The sequence below is a fragment of the Myotis nattereri genome (genome assembly GCF_964212035.1).
Source record: "Myotis nattereri genome assembly, chromosome: 7".
In the NCBI taxonomy this organism is placed as follows: domain Eukaryota; kingdom Metazoa; phylum Chordata; class Mammalia; order Chiroptera; family Vespertilionidae; genus Myotis; species Myotis nattereri.
This window is the reverse complement of record NC_138082.1, coordinates 46332951-46338951: the sequence shown is the minus strand read 5'-3', so window position 1 is coordinate 46338951 and position 6001 is coordinate 46332951. Positions and strand designations below refer to the sequence as shown.

General features: G+C 40.0%; 1 pseudogene across 1 annotated transcript; it reads right to left on the bottom strand.

The window, feature by feature from the left end:
• Positions 1-311: 311 nt before the first annotated feature.
• Positions 312-898, bottom strand: LOC308522497 (ubiquitin-conjugating enzyme E2 E1-like; annotated as a pseudogene). The gene has a single exon. The product of its transcript is annotated as a ubiquitin-conjugating enzyme E2 E1-like (transcript).
• Between the last annotated feature and the right edge of the window lie 5103 nt (positions 899-6001).

The following is a 6001-nucleotide window of genomic DNA, read 5'->3' as shown; positions in this document are numbered from 1 at the left end:
CAATTTTTTTTTAAGCAAAAAAGGATGTAGCTTTGGAAGGACTTCACATAAAAGGCCATGTGTGCAACCTGCACAAAATTAAGCTGTTTTAAATTTACAGACTACAAGCAACTGAATCCAAAGGTCTATTCTCTGTGCTACATTTCAACTTACATGGCAGAACTAATGACAATTTCAAATGTTGCTAATACCAGTTCTGTCTACCATAGCAACATACCTTACGTTACAACAAAATCTTAGGAAATAAGACTGAATAATGTCTGTTACAGAAATACCCTACTCTCTACCAACTCCCACCCTCCCTCACTCCTTCAAAATCTCTCTGTGGCAGACAAATAATGTAAGAATTGTGAAAACCCAATTTGTGTAGCGTACCTCTTGGTCCACTATTCAGCCATTCTGTCATGTTCTGCTCTGTTGGTCATATACTGAGTGGCAATCCTTCTCACCTAGAGGTCGGCAGGATTACAGTCTGTAAGACGTGAGCAGGTAGAAAGGAGGGCTTTAGAAAAGCTTAGTGCTGGACTCCAATTATCTTTCGGTATGTCCAAGCCAATAACTCCTGACTGTTATTCCAGTGATAGATTCTTGTCTGAAATGTAACCTTTGGAAGATTGAAGGGGTGTTCCGGTGTAAAAGTGGTATCGAGGAAGAATACACCACCCTCATACACGGATGCTGGCGGCTCCAGGAGGGTTGATCTCCATTCATAGGTGTTATCGCCTTTGGACTAGCACTGCAGTTAGCTGGAGGATCTAAAGCGGAATCTGCCAGTTCCTTCCGAACCCTCTTACTCATTCACTCTGTTTTTGGGGGTGTTGGTTTCTTTCTCAGTTTGCTGGTTGGAGGATGAAGATGAGGAAGAGCTGGTGCTGCTCCTCCAAGCGTCATCCGACATGGGAAACCCCTGCCTCACCCCACAGACAGCCCCACTTTTTGTGTCTGGCTCCTTGTGTTGCTGTGACAGCTGTTCTCATACATTCTTATTGACAATAGCCATAAAGTGGAAATAGTCCAAATGTCCATCAATTGTTTAGTGGATACACGTGTTCTTAATGCTTCCTTATTTTTGAAATGATCTTTCTCTGACCCAAATCCAGAATCAGCCATTTCTCCAAGGAGTCCTGACTTCTTTCATGATTGAGAAATGAAATGTAAAAACCAAAATCTGGGCACCAGGTGTGCTCGTTGCTACTGAGCTTTAGTTACTTCTAGGCACTGTCAGTGGACAGGGTCAGGTTTTCTGGTACTAGTTTTGTTTTTTTGTGTTTTTTTTTTAAAGCACCCTAGCCCAGCCAGCATGGCTCAGTGGTTGAACATCAATCTATGAACCAGGAGGTCACAGTTCGATTCCCAGTGAGGGCACATGCCTGGGTTGCAGGCTCAATTCCCAAATAGGAGGTGTACAGGAGTCAGCTGATCAATGATTCTCATCATTGATGGTTCTATCTCCCTCTCCCTTCCTCACTGAAGTCAATAAAAATATATTTTAAAAACACATTCTCACTTATAAACTTTTAAGATACTCACCCATCCAACCCCTATACTGTAGTCTCAGGTGAATATTTATAAACTAGACGCCTGATGCACAAAGACTCATGCAAGAACAGACCTTCCTTCCCCTGGCTGCCAGCACCACCTTTGCTCTGGCCCGGAGCTGCCTCCCGCCTTCGCACACTGCCCAGAGGCCCAGAGCATCCCAGCCCGGCCACTGCCATCTTTGTCGTTTCAATTTGCATATTCCCTCCTTATTGGCTGTGAGCATCTCCATCTTTGTTGTGAAGTGATGGTCAATTTGCATATTCCATCTTTATTAGATAGGCTTTCCAATGGTGGCATCCCACATACTAGAACCTCAGGGAAGCACATTGCATGATAATTTATAGAAAATGGTGGAACATGTAGTGAGAATGAGAAATAAGCTTTTGTTATAGACCATTGAAATTTGGGTTCATTTGTTACAACCACATAAGCTAACCTATTCTGACTGATGGAATAATTAGACACAAAGCACTGGGCGAGGTATATATAATCATTTTAACATAAAATAGCAAGAAGTATTAGGAAATTAAAATCTTGTTTTCTTTCACATAAATCAGTAAGGCATCAAAAGAGCAAAAGACCTATCAGAAAGCTCAAACTGCCCAAATTTTCTAAAAGGCACCTGATACTTATATCTGACATAATAAGGGCCAGTCTCTATATAACAGAAGTTGAAAACTGAAGAGAAACGGGTTAACAAGGGTCATGCTTTCCATATAAAAATCACTTCACTAGAATATGAGGACTCCATGTTACAGTACAGATTTATGAAGAAAACAGAATTCTTAATAGAGCCTTGGGCATCTGCTCCTATCATGGAGGGAAAGCACTCCCAGAAGCAAGTAGACAACATTTGCCTAGAACCTGCTATTATTATACTCCGTGCATATGGTAGCTAAAAACTCATTAGTTCTGTCATTCTGGCTGAAGTTGGCAAGCCACCCCCAGAAATATTTTATACAAGCAAAGGGACAGATGGCAATTTCCTTTGTTATAGGATGAGCTGGTCAGGGTAGTGGTCAGGCACACAGAACTCATCCAGATAAAAGTAAAACTGCCCTTCCATAAAGTAATTTATTTGCAGCTTCTGATAAATTAATCTTCATGTGGTTGACTTCATTTTTGTCATCCAAGAATACATTATTAGTCAGATTTACATAATTTCTTTCAAATAAGATTACCAGTGGCCACCATGAGGTAGATATATAATTATTTTAGAGTAGCAAAAAAAGAGGGTAGTCATTTTGCTTTAATTTCTCTCTCACAACTGTTTGTCTGCTTTTCTTTCCAGTAACACATTACCATCCTCTTTCTTTCAGTAAAAATGTCCTCATAATACTTTGAGGCTCCCTACCCTTATCCATGTGCTTTAGGTAGAGCTGGCCCCCACATTCATCCCCAGGCCTAGTGATGAATACATGACCCAAACCTGGTCCATCAGAATACTGAATCTCCTGCCTTCATGATTGGTTCAGAGATAAGCATGTCACCCAACTTGGGCCAATGAGAGTTTTCCTCCAGTTTTGCACTGGAATTATTAAGAGATACTTTCCTTCCAAAGGATGGAATGTAAGCCTGAAGTTGCGTTTGGAACCTTTGCTGCCATCTTAGGAGAGCTTGTTGACAATACAGAAGACAGCAGAACCAAGAGATGCCTGGCTTCATCTTTTGTGTACCTGGATCCAAATAAGCCACCATACACTGGACTTTTTAATGTCCATGAAGAAGCAAATTCCTTTGTTTGTTTGTTTTGTTTTAAGCTGTTGGATTTCTTTTATTTGCAACCATAAGAGTTCTGACTAATGCACCCATTCTGATGGGACAAACAGCCAGAAAAATATAGTTCTCCCTGCTCTAATCTCTATGACTTAGTAATTGAGCCAGAAATGGAATACAAATGAAATTTCTTCCCAATATACTAGTACATTTTCCCAAAGAATCTCAACCCATTTACAGCTCAGAGACCAATATCATGGAGAATGTGAAGCTTTTTGGAACAACACCTAACACTTATTAATAGAATTAAAAATACCATTGATTCATTGACTTTTTCCTGAGAATAGGCTATGTGCTAAGAACTGTATGAGGCATTTTATAGCTTTATCTTATTTAATATTCACAACTCTTTTATTAGGTTGGTATTATTATACCCAATTTACCAATGGAGGAGTTGAGACTCAGATAGATGAATTTTCCTGAGGTGATTCAGATCATAGGTGACTGCTCCAGCATTTAAACTCATACCTTTCTGGCTCAAAATCTGTGTTCTTCTAAGCAAAATTGCCTATCTCTTTGCATATGTCAACATTGACCTTTCTGCCAATGCCTGCCTGTTCACCCCTGCTTTTTGGTCTCCCTCCTCCTGGGGTCCCAGCTGCTTAGGCCAGAAATGGACACCTGATGTGGGCACTAGATCCACTTGGGAAGTTAAGTATAAAATATGGAAGGAATTTTCACTCAGTGGTAGATTCTTGAGCTGACAAGGCATATATGTTATCTGTAAGACACGCTTTTCCAGCTTAAAGAACAATATGGTTTTATATCTTTCATTTTTCCAATAATTTACTGAAGTTCTCACATCTTCTTTTCCAGGATCTCCCCTGTAAGGACTTCCTCCTGAATTGTCCATGACTCTCTGGCTATTCTTGGTGCAAAAAAAATCCACGCTGTCAAACTTCAAAAAGAAAGAATTGGAAATCTGATAGTTCACTCACAGCATTAGTCTGATCCCTACCACCTGGCATCACACCTCCATACTGCTCGTGTGCAGGATGATGGATACTTGTCTGTCTTCATTAGCCCAGAGATCAGAGCTTTCCTGACTTTCATTCATTTATTCAGCACATTGCCAGGAGAGCTGGGTTTCACTGAGAACCCAGCTGTCAGAATTTTGTGTTTAGTTCTGGCCACCCTAGAACTCACCCTTCCTTTTTGGTGCCATCCTTTTGGAAACTGTAGCACTCTGTTCTGCCAGAGGGCAGGACCACTTCCGTTGACCCTGATAGGCTAGTGGATTTCAATTCTAAGGAAAAATGGGAGCCACATGGCATCCATAACCCAGGGCCGGTATCCTGGTCTTAACCTGAGCAAATGGCAACTTCTAGATCTTATTATTCTGGCTTTGAAATTTTGGTTTCATTTCCAGAATTGTTTTATTTCTCTTACATTTCTAAAATTCATTTATTCCATTTAAAAATGATTCAATAATATCTTACCCAGCATTTCTATGTGTTTATAGTGGGAAGAGGTTCTCTGTTAACTCTATTGTCAATGCTGATGAATTGGAACAGTCCAGAATCCTCTTTACTCTTCTGTGAAATCATGAAGAAGAAATGAAGAGTCAACTGCTTTCCACCGAGAACCTAGCATTGAGAATCAAAGAATAATATTCCCTTCCAGCTAAAATCACTATGTGGTTTAAGATCAGTGTAATTTAAATGTGACAACGTATAGATTAAAAGGTTTCATAAAAGTGAATGATCGCACTGAGACAGGACATGCAATTGTCCACATTGTGTAGAGTATGAGCTGAGACTCAGAAGTTAAATAAGTTGCCCAAAGTTAAAATGACAGTAAGCGGGAGAACCAAGACTTTAAACTCTGATTCTGAGACCAGAGAGCAAACTTTCCTTATTGTGTTGCCTCTTAGAAAACTGTAATCTTTATAACAAGAAGAGACATTTTAAAAGGTAAAAATTAAAGAATCAGAATACATATACATAAAGGCTAAATTGTATAGTACAGAAAAAGCCACAAAAGGAGGATATCAGTGTGGGATATGTATGTCCCCTTTCATTCCTGTTGAGAGGAACCAAATAGTTGCATGTCAGTTGAATGCATTCCTCACAGAAAGAATTACCTGTCGAGTACAGTTTTGGAAAAGCTCAGCAGATGGCATTCCAAATTAGAGATGCCCACATGGGCTGTGAAGGCTATAATGGATTTCACACGTCTATGGCTATCTCTCTGGCAAATGACATTGCTGTGACAAGGTAGATTTTTTTTTTTTTTTTTTGGTCTGAGGTTGTATTCACTTGTAAAGAGAGACACATCTGCCTTACCTGGATGGGATCTAAATCTGTGTGGACATCAGATTGTGTGTGGTAGTTGACCCACTGATACCGGGTGATTCTGAGGTTAGTGGTGCTCTAGCTAATTTTACTGTCCCTAATATCTCCACTTATTTCTTCATAAGGTAAAAAGATCTGATTTTCCAGGGAAATATGCTATTTCCTGATGGAAAGCTGATGAGAAGTAAGGAGGCAGAAACCACACAGTAATTTGAACAGAGGAAGTTTAATATAAAGAATTATTAGTTATAACAGAGGCTTAGAGTAATGAGGGAATGCACAGTAAGAAATAAAGAAAACTCTAAGTTATATAGGATGAGCAGCTATAAGGAGCAACCACTACCCCGAGGGCTGAGATACAGTAATCACAGAAGAGTCCCTCAATCCCT